The 19,394-nt window shown below is 39.9% G+C and overlaps 1 protein-coding gene and 1 pseudogene across 12 annotated transcripts in view; both read left to right on the forward strand.

The window, feature by feature from the left end:
- PPFIBP1 (PPFIA binding protein 1) overlaps positions 1–19,394 on the forward strand; it is a 148,971-nt gene that overhangs the window by 5,351 nt on the left and 124,226 nt on the right. For 4 of the 12 annotated variants that reach the window (XM_025047403.1, XM_025047410.1, XM_025047401.1 and 1 more), the window contains one exon: positions 2,352–2,435. The exons of 4 other annotated variants lie outside the window; for them this stretch is intronic. The gene's annotated coding sequence lies outside the window, so the exon portion shown is untranslated. Of the gene's footprint in view, positions 1–2,351; positions 2,436–14,804; positions 14,876–19,394 lie in introns of all 12 variants that reach the window. 4 more of the 12 variants (XM_025047405.1, XM_025047400.1, XM_025047404.1 and 1 more) reach the window with 3 other exon arrangements.
- LOC112480347 lies at positions 4,711–4,829 on the forward strand (annotated as a pseudogene).

Genomic DNA, 19,394 nt, shown 5'->3' on the forward strand with positions numbered 1-19,394 from the left:
CACCTCCTTCTTCACAACAGCAGAAGCCGTTTCGTTCGTTTGGCCAACCTGGCCCGTTAAAAAACAAAAAACTTGATTTTCCAGAATCTCTTGCAGTTGCGGGGTGTCTAAGGGACATAGGCCTGGGCAATGAGATGTAAGTAGCTGGATGGGGCTCCCTCCGAAAGCTCTTATAAGGGGATGACCTCGAGGCATCCACTTGTTAGGCCTTTTGTTCTTTGTACTTCTTCCTCCCTGGAACATGGATGCTGTTTTCTAAGTGGAGAAGCCATTTTGTGCCCAAAGACAAGAAACTTGAGGGGTAAGCGGGCTGAGAAGCTTATGGCATTCTGAAACTGCCGTACCAGACCTCTTCTGCCCATCGCTTGACTTTTTGTGAGAAAAAGAAAATTTGGTTAAACCACAGAAGTGAGGTCAAATGTGATCTTAACTGAGTTTAAATTTTTAAAAAGTCATAGTTCATCTTTTCTCTAAGAATTAAAAGGCAGCATTCTGTATGACAAAAAAAAGCGGGGGGTGGGTGGGGAGTTGGACTTTGGAGTCCTACAGACCCTCAACCTGCATCCAGGCTTTGCTGTTTATTAAGTCTAATATTGGCAAGTGATTCAACTTCTCTGGGTCTCAGTTTTCTCCTCTGTAAAATGGTGGTACTGATTTTTATCTCATAGCATTTTTGTCAGACTTAGAAATAATTAGAAATTACTAATATAAATAATAATGACAGATTTTTCAACAAATGGTGGCAGCTGTTATTGAAGGAGAGTGTAGTGGGGAACCTGAAGAGGAGGAGGCTAGTAATTCAACTTCTAGTAAACATTGATTAAATGGCTCAATGGTAGGTTAGCTTTAAAGCTGCAACCATCTCTTGTCCTCAGTCTCACCTGCCTAAACCAGAATACTTGGAGCTCTTCTGTTCTCCAACTTTGGCTGAAAAAGCAAAGGATGTCTCTATGAAAAGTTTTTAGATATGGCATAGGGATGAAGGGAGTGGGCTCCAGAGTCAGACAAATGTAGATTAGAATCTTTTGTCCTTACTAGCTGTGTGATTTTGCCTTCTCTGAAATGGGAATATTTGGGTGGTTATGAGAATTAAATATGCTAATATATGTGGAGCACTAACAGCTGTTTTCTTAACACACAATGAGCACTGTTGATGACAGATGCTGTTAGTATTTCATTGAACATTTGTTAAGCAATTCTTGGCTTTGGTAGGAGGTCCTCTTGGAGATGTAAGGACAAACAGAGATGATATTTACCCTTGAGAATATTCATATGCAGGAGATGGGGCAGAAAGGGGATGATCCTTTTATATAATTGTAATAAAAGACAGATTTAGAATACGATTTAGCTGTTAAAAAGTTGCAAAAATATACTGATTTATATAGATGTCTGTGATAAATATTTTAAGAAAAAAGCAACCAGGCACACGTACATAGTTTATATTTGTCGGTGCATGAAAAATTGCTAAATGGGGTGATTTGTGAGGGATGGGATTAGGATGGCAGGGGAGATGAAAGGGGCTTTAGTTGTTTTTTTTAACAGCATATTAATGTCTGTTTTACAACAGTCATGCATTATTCTTGAAATATAAAATGTATTAAAGTTTAAAAAATCAGTTTGTTGGGCCTTTGGAGGTAGGTGGAGGGAGATCTTGCTGTGAACTAGATTAGTCACTTGAGCAAAGGATTGAGTTTAGTGGGGTCCCACTAGAGGAGGTGCGATTTGAATGGCTTTTGAAGGCTGAGTAGGAGATTTTGAGGAGATAGTGCAGGGAGATGAGCAAACTTGGGTTTGGAACAGAATGCAGAATATAGTGAGATAGAAAGATCAATATTATTAAAACAGGTAAGATATACTGGAGCCAGATCTTAGAGGGTTTTAAAGAGAGTGATGAGATTATGCTTTAAAATGAGATTTTTTGGGTGTAAGGTTGGGCGGGATATGAGAACTATTATTTTATAAAGATGACTCTGGAACTAGGATGTGAGAGTTAGCTGGGGTATATGTGGCAGAGGTAGTGGGGATGGATAGAACATCCTTAATCAAGAAAGGCACACAAGCAAAAGTTGAATTTTATTGGGAAACATGATGAATTACGATTTGAACAGCTAGAGTTTGAGATTCTATCATGACCCACAATAACCTCCCTGTGTTTTCTCAGTGTGCAAAGGGATAAAATAATAGTACTTGTCTCAGGGTTTTAGGAGAATAACCAATAATAATAGCTAATGCTTTCATAGCACTTGGTCTGTACCATGCACAGTTCTAAACACCTTACATATTTTAACTTAGATTTAATCCCTATATCAGCCCTAAGAAAAAGTACTGTTATTATTATTTCTATATTATAGATGCAGAATCTGAGGCACAGAGAAGCTAATTGAGTTTCCCAGGTCGCACGGATTGTAGGTGTTGGACTCAGGATTTAAATGCAGGTAGGTATAGTCTCCAGAGTCACCATCCTCAGCCTCTTCATATTTCTGCCTCTGGCTTAGTTCTGCACTTGGCATGTTAAAAGCTATTAAATAACTGATTGATCTTATCCACATGACAATGTTAAGAATTAGAAATTTAGGTTTGGAGTTTAGGCAAAACCCTAGATTGATGGATCATGTCCATAAATAATGAGAGTAGGTGAACTTGCCAAAGAAGAGGATGTAGAATAAAAAGTAAGTACAGCAGGTCCTAAATAACATTTTGTTACAACTTTGAGGGCAAAAAAGTTGCTTCCCAGCCAGGGTCACTGTCTGTGTGGAGTTTGTATGTTCTCTCCATGTCTGTGTGGGTTTTCTCTGGTACTCTGGTTTCCTCCCACATCGCAAAGATGTGCACATGAGGTGAACTAGTGTGTCCACATTGTCCCAGCCTGAGTGTGGGTGTGTATGAGTGTGCCCTGAGATGGAAGCGTGTCCTGTCCAGGGTTGGTTCCTGCCTGGCGCCCTGAGCTGCTGGAACAGGCTCTAGCCACCTGGACTCTGAACTGGAGTAAGTGGATTGGAAAATAATGATCTTGCTTGTTTTTATTGATCTTTCCTCAATGTATGTATAGCTCACATTTATTTCAGTGTTTAATATTCGAAGTGTTTAGGTCTTCATTTAGTTAAGTGATGTTTTGTGACCAGAAATAAGCCATAGGAATTTAACTCTTGTTTATATCAATTAACCTGTGGTAAAATTGGTTTCCTTATGTCATATTACTTAAAGTTGCAGTTTCCAAGAACCTGCTGACGACGTTAAGTGAGGACTTACTGCATATAGCCTTCAGGGAACTCTTGACATTCAGATATGGTCAGGCCAAAGCAAAGTTATTACAGGAGATAGAGCAGGAGTGACCAGAGAAGTGGAAGATGATTGTGGCAAAGGGAAGAAGCACACTCAACAGAAGCGGATATTCCGTGCCATCCAGTGCTGCAGACCTATTACAAGAACGGGTCTGAGAAACTGCCCAAGTCCAGCCGCCAGCTCATTTGTGAACTTGGAGATCAGTTTCAGTAGCCCAGTAGAGGTGACATCCAGAGTGCCAAAAATTTGAGAAATACATGGCAGATGAAGAATTATAGATGGCCTCGTTAGCTCAATCTTTCAAGGAATTGAACAAGGAGAGCCATGCTATCATAGCTTGGGTTTGAGGCAGGTACATGTAGAAAGAGTGATCTGAAAGAAAGGTGAGAGTGGATGGGTGCAAAGTCTGAGGGAGAAGGACAGGGATAGATTCAAAATCAAGAGTGGAGAGTGGCAGGTTAACCCTTGAAATGCGTAAGAGCCCTTCTTCACATGGGGTGGAAGAAAGGATAGGGGAAAATGGAAAAAAATGTGATTGGAAGACATAAATAAGTTTACCTTAGGCAGTCTGCATTTTTTTTTTCAGTTTAATGGGAGTCAGTGAGACGGAATTCATAGACAAGTAACTCAGGCTCCTGCGAGGCTGGCCCTTGGGGTTATTGGTACAGAGGAAAAATTTGAAAGACTGGCAGAAGTGTCTCATCTGAACAACACAAACTGACACATTTGCCAGGATGTGTCTCCAGGCAGGAAATTAATTTTTTTGAGGTGGAAAGTAGCCATAGAAAAAGGAAGAGGAGAATGAAATGAGACAAAGGAATACCTGACTGTATATAAAGGAGGAATCTTTAGACAACCAGATTTAATGGTTTGCAGAACCAGTTCTCAGGGAAAACCCGAGCACTCTGAATGGTGAGAAACAGCCTGTTCTGGAACACGGTCTGGGTTTGGTTCTAACCGAACCACCAAAGCCCCAGGAATATTTTAAGGAAGAGAGTGGCCCAGCAGAGACTTCTGCATTAAATGCTACTGCTGGTAAGTTTTTCTTTAGTCTTCAGTTCAACTAATTATTTCTAGAGAGATCTTTGGTTAGAAAGACGTTGGGTTGAGATGTTTCGGCAGATTTGTTGTGATGACATTAGGGCCATGGAAGAAAAGGACTGAAGCAATTCAGTAATTAACTGCCTGGTACTAAAATCAGCACCACTTCCATCAATCCATAGCTGGGTCTCTTAAGGGTTTCTTTGAAAGACATCTGTAAAAACTTATTCAAGTGTGTGTAGCATATTTAGATAGGCATTATATTCTTGAGTTTAATGGTTCTCCATGGGGCCAGCTACATAATTGTGGAGCCCAGTGTAAAATGAAAATGTGTGTCTGGCTCCTTGTTCAGAAAGCAGGAAAAAAGTGCCATTAAAGATACTAACAGTCTATGGCCATGCCACCCTGAATGAGCCCAATCTCGTTTGATCTTAGAAGCTAAGCAGGGTCGGGCCTGGTTAGTACTTGAATGGGAGGCTACCTAGAAATACCAGGTACCGCAGGCGTTAAAAAAAAAAAAAAAAAGTAAAGATACTGACATTAAAACCTTTCTCTTTTTGTCTGCTTGACTCATCATGGTATTGATTTACTGAGAAATGTCATATTAAGTGAAGAAAAAATTATTAGCATGAATTTTACTGTTTATATTGTCCAATGCCAGTTTTAAATGCAAATATAAGAGCTTTTCACTTGTATGCAGAATTTCTGAAATCACACACTTCTTATTTTGTAATTTGCTATGGATAGGTATATTGTTATTACCAAAACAGTAGAACCATTGCACAAAACTGACTCATTACTTTTATTTTATTTCTTGATTTGTGCATATTCTCAGTCTTTGGTTTATAGAAGGAAGGACTGGTATAAGGGACGACTGACAGGAAAAAGGAGTATGAGTTTCTCTACCTTTTCATTCTGTGCCATCATTTTCAGCACAAGATTGTGGCTCATACAGGGAGATGACAGGAGTAAGAGGATATGATAGGATTCCTTGGTTGTTTGTGTTTCTTAGAAAGACATTGCCTTGTTTCTGCATGCACAGCAATTTCTGGTTCAAATGGAAAGCATGGCTTCTTGGAGCTGTCAGCACCCATTCACCTGCTCACTCAGTTGTATTTGTAACACATTTATTTGAATTAGTCTTGCTGAACTCCTACGCATCACGATCCATAGAAGCTCATGAGGCATTGCAAACGCTATAATATGAATGGGGCTGCAAGGAATGGTGTGGCTACATATGTTAAATGGGATCGCCTCTGCTCACAGGTGTGCTCATTTTCCCATCAGACCTCATTCACAGACACAAGTTCAAAGTTAAAATTCTTAAGAATCTCAAGATGATGACAGCAGAGCATTAAACCAACTGTGGAGCCTTTCTGAGCATGGGGTTCTGTGTGATTACAAAGTCACTAATCCGTGAAGGTGGCCCTGTTCTCAGAAGAGCTAACTTTTAAGACTGAGTTTTCCTCTAGTCTTAAAGACTCACCTTCGTTATCAAAGTTTGCAATCGAGCAGGTTTGTGTCTGGTATCCTAGGGGACCTTCTTTTGGCCATCATTTTTGCCTTTCAAATATTTTTTATTAACTCCATTGCCTCTACCATAGCCTTGGGTCACATCCCTGTCATCTCTGATGTAGACCCTGTAATTGTCTTCTTCCTGGAACCCCTGCAGTTAGTTTTATCCCTGTATTCTACACCTCATGGCCAGACAAATCTTTCAAATTAAACTTTGGTGTGAGGCCACCTTGCCTGCTGCAAAGCTTTTTTTGACCTCCCGTGAACTGTAGCTTACAGCGGAGTCCTAGTGTGCAGACTGAATGAAGGAAAGTTTGGTTTGACCTACGCAGCATGTATTTTAAGAAATTTAAGCCAATACTTAAAGATCGGGCGATTTCACCTATTGAAATTCAGATTTTACAAAGAGAAGATCTGGCTACTCTGGCTCTTGTTTCCTTGTGCTGGGCTGGTATCCTAGAGAACAGGAAGGGGTACTTGTGGACTTGGGGGACAAAAAATTTGGGTTTGCTTTTAGGGCAGATTGACTCTTTTCTGGCAGATTGACTCTTTTCTGGCAAAATCGCTTTCACTTATGTAAATTTAAAGCCAGTATCTGCCTGTTGTTTTTAGGGAATGCTGTGAAGCAATTCTAATGCTGATCTTTTAGTCTGAAAAGTTCTCCACCTTCCTAATGTAAATTGATCGTATGCTTTGCAGCAGCCCTTGGTTGCTGTTTTAGGAGAAATATTTCTTAAGTCTCACTTGGCCAGTGTCACCATTGGTCACCCTGAGGTCACTTGGTGACTACTTCTTAGCTTGACCTCTTTCTCCAGGTTTGTCTTTCCTTGTCCTCTGTGCTCAGACAAGGCTCTGTACCCCCGGAGTGCTTTAAGTCCATCCTCTCAACCTTTTTACTTTCTATTTTGTTCTGCTCTTTGCTTAAACCCTCCTTTTTCCTCCAGGCCCTCTTAAAGCAGTTCAGGAAACCTTTGCTGAGATGAGAGCCTCCGTCAGAGCTCAGCCCACAAACTCCGCTGGAAGCGGGTAATGGAATTTGTGGATTTTTAAATGCTCAGTACCAAGTCGGCGCTGAGTTCAGGCCATTTTTGAAGATTACTTCCAGCCCAGTGATTCCAGGATGCTATGATTCTTCCAACGCCTGTGCCTATTTATTGCCATGCGTTTTGTATGTCGTTGGTCTTTGAAATTGTACTTTGGGAAAGGAACTTTGCTTGCACTATCTCAGTGAATTATGAGGGCAGCACTAGCGGTACTTCCATTTTGCAGATGAGGAAACAAGAGTTTTTCCCAAAATTGACACTCTAAATGGACTATCTTTGCCTATGTCATATTTCTTCAAATAGATTATAAACTTATGGAAAGCTACGACTGTGCTTTTGTTGCAAAGCCCTGTTACCCAGCAGGGACTCAATTATGTGTATATGATGAGAGTAATGGTTCACTCGATCGATATGTATTGAGGCCTAGATGAGGCTCTGGGTATGCGAAGGAGACTCAAGTAGAAAAGATGGGTGTGTATCATTTATACTATAAGATTTGCCTCCTACCTGTGCACAATTACAATAAAGAGTGTTAGATATTGAGCTTTGGAGTTAGATGCGCCTATAGCGGTGTCTCAGTTTCCTTAATTGTAAAATGAGACCAATAATAGTACATACTTTTATAGTAGGATGATTTTCGACTGGGGTGATTTAGCCCTGGATGGGTCATTTGCCAACGTCAGGAAATATTTTTGGGTGTCACAACTCGGGGTTGAGGGAAAACTGACATTTAGTGAGTACAATACAGGGTTGCTGGACAACCTACAATACACAGGACAGCCCCCTATAACAAAGGATTACCCAACTCAAACAGTCAATAGTGCCAAAGTTGAGAACCCCTGCCTTATAGGGTTGTGAAGATGAAATAAGATAATGAATGCAATGAGTTTGGCCTAGTTAACTGTTACTCTAAGAAAACCAGCTTGAAGATTGTAAAATCTGCTTTCGAGAGGGCGAACCCCAAAAGGCTTAATTTCAGCAGCATCTGTGATACTTGCCAAGTAAGAGCCTTATGCTAAGTATTTCATGCTTTCCTATTTAGAAGTGACGACAGACTCATTGAGATTGTGTGTTACACTGTGTACTAACATGAGCTGGCATGGATTTATCAGAGCTGTAAAAACCATTATTAATTTTTAGGGTGTTCCTGGTAAACTTCCTGCTTGCTTATTAGCTAGTTTGTTCTGTGGAGATAATTTTGGTGTGTGGGTTTAAATCAGGTAGAGAATGTTTTGGTTAGTGAATTAAAAAAAAAAAATGTTTTGATAAGGGGACATGAAGTTTTTTGTTTTTATATCAAGAAACTAATGTTTTTCTAGCCCTAGATTTAAAACAAAGCCACCTTTCCCCTTGTTTACTACTTCACTTGCCTGTTGCACAGTGTTTGGTATTTGTGAGAGTGGCTTAGAGAGCTGTTGGATTTCCATCTATTGTTTATTGTAGATTTGCAGTTGAGATTATTCAAATTTTTGTTATTCTAAAAGTAATATATGAAGATTTGAGTAGTAGAGAAAAAACCAGAAAGACAGTTAAAAAAATGTCTTCAGTAATTCTACCACACAGTACTATTCTGTTTCTTTTCTCTTTTTTCATTCATACATTTTTTCTATATTTGAAATATTCTGAGTATATTATTTTGTGTCCTTTTTTTTTCTTAACCTATTTTATTTGCCTTCCCCATACTACTGTAATATCTGTAAACATTTTTTCTAAGGGCTGTAAAATATTCTATCTATCGGTATTTCATGATTTATTTAACCCCACTGCAGAACATATAGCCTGTTTTCAATATTTGATGAGTATCTTTATGCAGCCAACATTTTCTGTATATTATTCTTATCTTTACAATGGATGATCAGAAGTAGAACCAAGGGTGTGGATGTGTATGGACATCTCGATCAATATTGCTGTCAATTGCTAAAAGTTTCTACTAATTTTTGCTGCCAGTAGCAGAGTTCTAATCTCATTTTAATAATATTCGATGATTTTCTATGACTATTTTGTTTTTCTTTTATATTAATGAAATCAAACATGTTTATATGAATATTGGCTACATTTCCTATTTAACAAACTATGTACTTTGCCTATTTTATCTATTGGGTATTAGTATTTTTCTTATTTATCATAAATTCTAATTTATGTATTTCACTTATTTGCCTTTATTAACCCTCTCTCATAATTACTGCAAATATTTTCACCTAGTTTTTTTTTCTAATTTTTTTTTGTTTCTTTTAATTTTGTTTTTAGTCATGTCATGTGAAAGTTTAAATTTTTTATGTATTTTATATACTTAAAGGTATTGATTGTCTTTTTCCACCTGGGGTATTCAACTTTCTTTTGTCTATACTGAAATGAATGCTTTCTGCTCTGGAAGTCAATATACTGTGTCATTAGTGCTTAAAATTCTATCCGAAAGTGACCACTATAGAGTTTCCTAATGACCTTAGGTCAAGATGTCATCTTCAGCCTCCCAGAGGTCTGGACTATGTGACCATTAGTCAGGTTCAGGTTACTGTCTTTTGCTGCCTCTGGGGTTGCTGAGTATTGGTGGGGGGCAGGGAGAAGGCTAGGTCTCTGAGCAGAGGAGAGAGAGAGAGAGAGAGAGAGAGAGAGAGAGAGAGAATGAGAATGAATAAGGGGAAATGATGAAAAAGGAAAAAGGATGAAGAATGAGGCTTTTTTGGCCGAGGCTCCTTTGGTTTTGTTTTGTATTTACTTTCCCTCAGGGTGGAAATGAGCTTATTGAGGGTAAGGACCTTCCATAGATTCCCAAAGAGCCCCAATATCTGAGACAAGCAGCTGTTCTCCTACATTTTTAAAAAGTTGTTTAGTGCATGAGAAGGTAGACTGAGCAGAGACTGTGGCCAAGTCCCCTCCAGTCCTCATCCCTTATGTTTTTTCTTTTGGGCTTCAGCCTCTGTCTTGCTCAGCCTGGTCAAGGGTGGATGGGTGGGTGGACTCACAAGCTCACAGCCATGTTGCAGTTCTCCTGCTGCTTTAGCCAAGAAGGTTGAATAGGGAGGTAACAATAACAACTAGTGCTTATCTGTTTTGCAAAGCCCTTTCACTGAAGCCTTTTTATAAACTTTTCACCTCAACCTTATGAGGTTAAATATTATTTTCATCTCCATTAATTTGAAGGAAACCATCACTCAGTAGACGCATAATTAAAATCTAGAGTGCCTGACTCCAGAGCTGATCCTCTCTACTTATGAAATAATTCTATCATTGTAGTTTTTGGTTGTAATTTCTTGGTGGTGCTATTGGGCAGAGGGTAGCAGCAAACGTTTTAGGTTTTGCAGGCAGACATATCTTGGATGGAATCCCAACGTAGTCATGTTTTAACATCGTGACTTTGTTACTTTCCCAACCTGAGCCCAATTTTCTCATCTGTAAGATGAGAACAACAGTGTCTACCTTGTAAGAATACTGGAAAGATTAAATTGAGATAATATAGTCAAGATGCCTTGCACAGTACTTGTTCATTGTAGGAGCTCAGTAACGATTGTTTCCTAGTTTCAAAGCTGAAAATACTAGTTCTTTTTTGTTTAAAAATTGTAGAATAACTGGTAAATCCTCTTAGACTTGTGAAATTTTAGTAAATATCATGTATATTTAAGTGTAAGAAATATTTTTTTATCTGACCTTCTTATTTTCCTGTTCAGTAGTTTTTCTTTCCTGTCGTGGATGTCACCTGCTTCTCTAAAATCCTTCTGCTTGGAGAATTTTGTGATGATCCTGAGCTTAGGACTGTTCTCACAGCTAAAATAAAACATTTTGTCTGTGTGTTTGTGTAAAAAGCACAGACAGCTCTTTGGAAGAGAAATAACCCAGTCATTTTTTTAGAGGTAGTTAAGATTTTTGGCATCATTTATGGAGTTGTTACTTGTCAATGTATCATAAACATTCAGGTAACAGAACAGTCTTTAACAACAACAACAAAAAGGTTGTAGAAAATCATGAGAAAAGACAAAGTTGTTAATTAACTCAGGAGGAAAGTTGTAGGAGTAAATTTTTGTTTTCTTTATACCACATACAAGTTGGGTTAGATTTGATGGGTCTTATGCTAGACCTCGTTAGCCACATAAAAAGAACTCCATTGATATTATTTCTGTCTACAGAATTTCAATATGAAAGTTGCCTTGCAATTTAACTTCTACTATATGTTTACTCAGACTTTTCCATTTTATTAAATTGAGACAAGTAATTATAAATGCTGTTATCTTTGAATTATATCATAATCTAGTAGAGTTTTGTTTCTATGGAGTTAAAGATAACGCCTTTTAGGAATCTTCTTTAAGATATGTCATGGACCTTCTTTTTTTGTCCCCGAAGCCAGGGTTGTATTTTCAACAAGATATTATCTTAGTAAATTGAAATATGGGAAAGGTTAATGTGGACGGGGCTTTATTGGGTTAATAACTAACCTCGATCCTATTGTAGGAAATTTAAATCTGCTGCCTATGGTTTTTCACCTCCCCCAACCCTTTGGTAGGAATGGAGAGACAAGGATGGGAAAGCCTTTTAAAATATAATTTATATACATTCATAAATTAGTTGCATTTTTATATACTTCATGCCATATGAATATGTGCTTTGCATAAAACATGAATACAGTTAAATATCACTAAGTGAAATTTACATGGTTTCTAAATTCCTTCTTCTGTCTAGAGTTCAAGGATCAAAGTAAGTAAACTGTTGGCCAAATCTTGTGACTATTGCAAACTGAGTGTAGGGCATTGTAAAATGCCACACCCAGTTTAATGGTCAGTAGGCAATTGTTTTCCTAAAATTCCAGGCCTGTTGTTTGATTTTTAAATTTACAGCCAACCTGGATATTTGAGGGCAGAGGTGGTAGTGATAATGATAAAGAGAGTAGATTAAGTCTGGAAGAATAAAATTGGTGCTGAGTTGACTATTGATTTACAGGATACAAAGGACTAAAGTCTATGTTTTGTGATCCTGAGATAACAATCCAGTCGAGCAGCTCTATACCCATCACTTCAGCCAAATCATTTTGGCAACAGCCTTTCGAAACAAAGCCTGAGAACCCAGCAAGTTTTACCGGGCATTTCTTGTTGCTGGCTGGTTGACTTATGGAGTAAATGGAGTAATTAGCTCTCATTAACACTCCTACAAGCTGTAATGCATCCACCTCAGGCAGAGAGATGCTTGCTTCTGTTACTGAAACCATGAAAATCCCCATCTGATCTCTTCTGTCCATGCCTTTTCTCATTGCAGAAATGGAATGCCAACTTGGCAAGAGTGAAACCCACCGAGTGCTTCAGATAACAGTAGCAAAAACTACTGACCAGGGTGAAAGGCTTTTCCTAAGAACAATGACTGGGTCTAAGAAATCAGTGAGCTGTTTAAAGCTCCCTACCCTCCCTGGTGTATGTGACTGACATGAGCTAGGTTTGTCACAGATATTGAATACTCGTAGTCGTAAAACTTGATGCCCTTAGCCTCTCGTCAGCCACAACTTCATAAGTTGTGGTCTATATTAACAGAGTCTGGATTGTTTTGAGTCACTGGGAGAGAGAGAGAGGGAGGGAGGAAGACAGGGAGATAGGGGCACCTTTGATCGTGGTTTGTGGCCCTTGTTCCTATCAAATATAGATCTGGAGTATGAAGGCGGGAGCCAGAAAAGGAGAAGGAAGGAGACAAAGTTTTGGGGCTTTGCACACAAACCTGGAGAAATAGATAGAAAAATTGCAAATTGGCAGAATTTTATAGGAAAGAACCCTGAACCAAGAATCTGACAGTCTGATCCTAACATGATCAGTTGTGTGATGCTATGCAAGTCACTTAATCAGTCACACAATTGAGATAATAATACCAGCCTAGCCCTCACAGGAAGGGCTGTGAGGGTCAAATGAGACAAAGTGTAAAAAGCTATAAGACATTAAGCAGTAGTATGATTTTAAGTTGAGTTTTTTTATATAAAGTACATTATCTACATTTTTAACATTCTGAACCCCAACCTCTGGTAATAAGATATAGACGCTATGCAAGTACCTGCTTTTCTTCTGACTCATAGTCCTATGAAATCCCTAACCCATCCCCAGGCCCTAAAATTGACTAGAGCTTAGATGACTACTAGGTAGTTCCTCGAAATTTTTTAGAAGATGGGGCTATGTCCTGGGCAACACGGTAGTAGTAGCTCTTGATTTCTGCTCAGGCCTGTCTGCCAGCCGCTTTCCTGAGGGTATAGTAAATACTACAAAGTCATCAATAATCTCTCAGTTCCAGGAACTGTTCCCTGTTATTAAAAGTGTGAAACGTTGGGAAAAAAAAGTGTTCAGGACTCATTTTCGTATTTAGGTATAGGACTGTTACTTTCCAATAGCTTTAGAATAAAGATTTGCTAGGCTTTGAGGTCATAAAGCATGTATATCTTAGGCGTAGAGGGGCATACTCTAATGGTTAAGGTTGGAAACCCCAGATCTGGCATCCCGTCCTCTGATATCAGTTTTCAATGCCACATGATGTTGTGATGTGTAAATCACTAGCCTGGCGATGTCTCACCTCCCTTATTTGTGAAACTGAGAAACTTTGGGACATCATTTAACTCCTGTTCCTGTTGACTGTATTGGGTTGATGTTCAGAAAGTGATCTGGATAGATTATCAAAAGTTTGTAATTTTTAAACTGAATCACAGTATTTTTCAAAGACTGTTTTTGGCCTTCATAGGACTTCTGATAGAACGTGTCCCTCTGGGGCCTGTAACTTCCTCAGAACAATTTAAAAAATAACTTTCTGCACTTGGAAAACTGCCTGTGTTTGACTGGGTTTGCTGGAAGCACACTGAGACTGGGAGTTGGGTACTGAAGGATTTTAGGGGTGAGGAAAAGAGGGTGGTGGGGGTTGGGCAGAGGAGAAGCTGAACAGCGATGTGCTTGCATCTGAGGTCTCAGCTTTCCTTATGGGGAGCTCTGGAGCTGGGATGGCCCTTCTGAGTTGTCCGCAGTTGAGGCAAGGGGCTAGACCTTTGTATCCCTGAATCCTAGTTGTTGGTAGATAGCAACCCCTTCTGGGGGCATAACTTCGGGTGAAGCAGTGTCCTGCAGTTAGCTGAGGACTTTCCCTGTGAGCCATCAGCAGCCAGGGATGTGCGCATTGACCCTCAAAAATTGGGTCTGGGTGGAACACACCTGTGTCAACTACCCTGTCCCAAAGAACTTAACCCCTTAAAAAAGCAACAAACAATAAGGTAGCACCCAAATCCCAGTGTATGGTAAGTCCCTTTTCCTGAAAGTTAGAAAGTTTGGATCCCTTAGCAACACTGAAGGAAGAGGTCATACCCCTTTGTTAATGATAAATCAAACAGATCTTTAGCCTCTCAAAAGTTTATGAGGTACTTGGATAATATTTATACCTGATTATGATGTAGCAGGGGCCAGCTTCTATCCCTGTGAAATGGATGACCATAATCGAATAATTTTTCCCAAGCATGAATTGTTGCATGTTTAGAATATTAATTACATATATATACATGCAGTTGTTTCTGGGATATTTAACTCATGTTGAGTTTATAGACGTGGTGGGTCACCACCACAGAAGGTAGGCAAGCAGGTATGGCACACAAGCCATCAAACTCAGAATTTTCCAGAGGATCCTAGGGATGGAGGGCAAATATGGGAGAGTATAGCATCTATGGAAGTTTCAATCACCTGATATGGTATTTTAGTCATGGTTGAGCATAACGATTTAGGAGTTATACTGCCAAAGGACAAGTTAATATGCTTTGAATAAATGAATCAGTTTTTTGGCACTTATAAAAGATAGTTGTATTCCGCAAATGTCTGAAACTGTCTGGCATGGTTTGTGGCATGAGTAAACATGGCCAAAGTCATACATAATGTCTTTCCCAACTGCAGATTAACTCATATCTATGGTTCTTAATTTTTTTTTATCTTCTAGTAATTGAAGGAGACAGTGTGTTCTGCTGACCCATCATCTCAACAGCTTGAGTGTGTCGTGGGGGACTGGAGGTAGGGAATTCTGATGATGTGGGCCTGGCGTACAGCAAAGGAGATGGAATGTGTGTTCTGACCAATGGATTTCATTTCCCACAAAGTCCTACACAACCCTTATGGTCTTTGCCTTGATCTGCTTTGCCACCCAGGAGCTCTGTAATGCCAAGTCACAGAAGATGTTACTAACCTGTTTCCACCAAGGGAGAGATTAATAGGTCACTTGTTCCTTATGCAGAAACCAGACAACTCCAGCTGCCATGGCGATAGGTTTTATATTAAAAACACACCTATCTGAACCTTGTGGAGAGAGGTGATGATTTGGTGATTGCGTGTGAAGTAGATAATCTGTCAGCTGGTTTATTGTATTGTCTGGAAATAGGAGATGGCAGATGAGAAGGGAATTCATGTAGCATAGACTCTGCTGTAGAGGAAAGGCTGAAAGTGAGACCATCAAACATGTGCGCTTTGCTGTCTTGAACTCTCCACTTGGGCGATCTTTTTCCGTGTGACCTTAGAGTCTCAGGTGATCTGATCGTGCCAGGAGCAGACATCCTAATTGGGGACAAGGAAAGTCTTCCTCTGGCTTTTCTATCTTTCTGATGTGCTTGCACATGTGCATTAGTCATTGGTGTTCTGGAAAGTTCAGATGAAGAAACTTCAACTATGACTCTTCATTGTGACTAACATCTGTGAAGGATGAATAGAGTTTCTTGGCCAGGAAGTGCAGAACTGTGTAAAGAGAAATTGTTAAAAGGAGAGAAGCTTTTGAAGAACCAGATTTTTTTAAAAAAAATAAAAGAAAAAGATGGAGAAAGCCTATCAAGAAAAGGAAAAACCAGAAGTAATCTGCAGGGTATTGCCTGGAGCTGTGGGAAATAAATCATGAACAAGAGAAATGGGAAAAGGTCAAATCAAAAACATTGCCTGTTAGGGCTGGCCAGGGTCTGGGGACACAGGCAGTGCCAGCTGGGCTTGGAACTCACTGAAACACTCACTCCATACAGAACTGCCATATCTGCCTACCCACTTTTGCCTCCATTTACCTGGAACAGGAGGATCTGACACACTTCTCAGGAGAATGCTGTTTGGCTCTTTTGAAGGTGAGACCTTGAAGTGTGAGAAATCTACGCTTCCTTCTCAAGCTGATTTTTCACAACCTCTCTGAGAGAGGACACAGTGGTGAAAGACACAGGCTTTGGAACCAGGCAGAATTCTGCCACTGATTAAGGTGTGACTTAAATGCTGGGCCTCATAAAACCAGGAATGCTGATGAGGTTGGTCATATTTCATAGGGTTATAGTGAAGGGTTTAGCGGAGTATAATGAAGTGCTCAAAACTGGGCAACCGTTATTATATGCCGAGAGCTATAACTGGATTTGTAACAAGCAACCTCCTATACTCTCTGGCTCCACCATCTAAACTTTGAACCTGAGCTCAGTCTCAGCAGGGAGGTTGACTCTGTAAATGGCCTCGTGTAGGAACTGGATGGTAATCCAAGATCCAAGGCTCTGGGTGGGTTGCTTAAAGCAGCTGCAGGTCCTTGTGAAGGGCACTGAGTGTGTCCACACATTGCCCCTCCTGACAGTTCCTGTACTTGAAGCCCCTGATCTTTTCTATAGGCTGCTCCAGCAGGGACATCCATACACATTAGCTTGGAAGGGTCCACATGCTATTTTTAAATTTCCATGGATAATGGGTTGCTCCATTAAAAACATACAAATAGTATTTGCCTCCTAAGCATCTCCTATACACAGGACACACATAAGGGTGCAGAATGTAATGGTAGTGTGTGATAGGTTTGCCTGATTATGTTATTTGTGCCTTACTGCATGCAGCTCTAGGAGAGGAGGGTACTATCACCAGTTTTACAGAAATTAAATAACTTGCGCAAGATTAGAGATAAATACACAAGTGAATGTAAGATGCCATTAATTGTAAAATATTCTAATTTCTGTGATATTAAAGTGAAAAAAACTTTTTACTTAGTGAACTGTAGTAAATAGTAAAGGCTGTATGCTACTCCATTCCTGTCTGATTTTAAAGCTTGTGTTCCACCCCTGGGGTCAGGAAGAAATCCCAAAGGGGGTGACACCCAGACCAGGAGAAGAATGTCCATCTTTCCATCCCCAGCCACTCTGATGCTACAAATAATCATGGTTACCCTAGGTTACAGGCCTCTGCTGGTACACCTTTCTAACTTGGCAGTAGTTATAAGAAACAGCTTTATTTATAATTTACATCCTTTCCATTTCCAAAGAGCAATTGACATGATTCAAAAGAATTATTATAAATTAGACAATTATTTGAGAACTAGAAAGATGGCTGTATGGAAGGACTTGTAAATCCAAAAAATAGGATAAAAAACCCAAACACCTTTTTGATGTCATTGTGTAATTTAAGTCAGATGAGCGACTAAGTATTCTTTCTACAACTTTTATGTTATGTCTTGCCTTCTTAGGCCCTGCGAGCCCCATCTGCTCTCACACATGGCCAGGCCTGTTTCTGTGGCAGTTCAACTGCTTGGCTTTTCATTTTTCTGTTTTTACAGAATTAGTGATTTTTAATTCAAGTTACTGTGTTGCTAAATGATGTGAAGATTGTGTGTCGAGCTGCCATCTAGAAATAAAGCAGAATATTTTTAAATGAATAGGTTTTTTGTCCTTGAAAATTTTGATAACCTGTCATCGATAAGTGGACAGAGATATTAGAAGAGTCTGAAAGAGGCTGCAGAATATAGGATCCTAATTGCCAAGTAGCAGACTGTGTTCCAGGCATGTGTTTGGCCCACTAGGAACCTCTAACCCCCAGTTTCCTTATCTGATGGCGTGGGTTAGATATTGGCAAATATCTCGGGCTCTAAATCTCTCTTGACTCAAACATTTCTAATGAATTCTAACACACCTATTTTTTTTTTTTTAAATGACTAATTCACCAGGGGGCCTATCACCAAATGTCGAATTTGTTAGTCTGACTTCAGTTATCAGCGAATTGATATAGATGCCATATTTTATATTCTGATCACCTGAAGTTTGCATTTCGAAGGGAAAGTATTGTGGATATTTTTCTTCCACATCTTTTGAAAAGAGAGACTTATTGTTATTGAAGAGAATTGAGCAGCGGTAGGTTTTGGGGGGTCAAGATGCCCTTTCGCTGCAATAATCCCAGAGCCAGTGTCTAGCTGAGCCTTCCTGAACTGTAGTCAGGAACACTGACACTGTGTGTAGGTTTATTGAAGGGATTCCTAGAGCAGAGAGAGGCCCAGCTATGCAATGGAACATCGAGGTTGAGACTAAGGGACAGATGGGGCTGAGGATGGGAGAGAAAAAATGCATTCATATTTCAGCCCACTGTACTCCAAGTGGGATTCTAGAGGGGTGATTCCAAGTCCATGTCTCAAAGGGGAAAAAGCTGCTTTTCAGATATTGTGGTTCAAGGCTATTTGGTAACACTGAACTTGATATCCTGTGGCGTGACTCTGTTCACTGCCCTGAGTGGAGGAGTGTAGGGGGCAATAGAAAATAAAGATGAACTTGGGCTTACAGTGATATGAAGAGAGTGCTATTTCTTCAAATTGGTGACTGACAAGTCTGATCTCTCCTGCGGGCCTTTAACAATGCTGCCTCTGTCATCATTCAGTCCAGCTGGGTTGGGGATTGTGCTCATCAGGCCTGTGCATGAATGCTGTTTTGTGCCCTGCTGTGCTGCATTCTGCAGCCCTTTCTGGCTCACAGATAGGGTGCCCCCTTTGCTCTCTTAACAGGCCTTTGGCAGCCCTGCTAGGTAACCCATCTACTTGACATGCCCTGCAGAAACCAAGAGTGCCAAATATCGTTTTCTGCAAGAATGCAGATGCTAAGAGTGCCCAACATATTATGGGACCGATAAGCTGTTATGACACCTGTTGGAAAAGGCCTTGGTGCCTGATGAGTTCTCAGTCAGCGGCTTTCGTGTTCTGTGGCTAACTCTCTAAGGGAAGTTAATTTCCTATGGATTGGTAACCTATGAATTAAATAAAAAATAATTCTTGTCTACAAAGTTTATGGGCAATGATAAGGAAAAGGTCCCTAAGAAAGTTCACTGATCACTTTGAGCCTTAAAATCAGGGACAACTCCAGGGGGTGCCATTCACATCTTTTATATTGCTAGCCAGCATTTGATCCCCTTAGTAATTCTCCGTCCCTTGGAGAACATTTTCTGGTGTCCTCTGTTAGAACATGGAGCTGGCTGCAGCCACCGATCAAATGGTTCCTACTTTTCTTCCCTCTTCCAGGTCTTTTAAACTGAATAACTAGAATACTTTCTGAATTATGTGTTATTTAAATAACGAATTGAAGAGGCAGTTTACAAGCAGCTGTTGCTAAGGATAAACCTTCTGTCTCACAAAATTGAGCAGGGCAGAAAAAGGCATCTTTTGGGAATGGCAGTGTTTCAACAAAATTTAATTTGATACCAAGGATTGCTTAACAATACCCATCTGGTTAACACCGAGTGCTTAGATGTATATTATGGTAAATGACTTAAAATTGCAACCTGA

The sequence above is a fragment of the Pteropus alecto genome, unplaced genomic scaffold (assembly GCF_000325575.1).
Source record: "Pteropus alecto unplaced genomic scaffold, ASM32557v1 scaffold103, whole genome shotgun sequence".
Taxonomy (NCBI): Eukaryota; Metazoa; Chordata; class Mammalia; order Chiroptera; family Pteropodidae; genus Pteropus; species Pteropus alecto.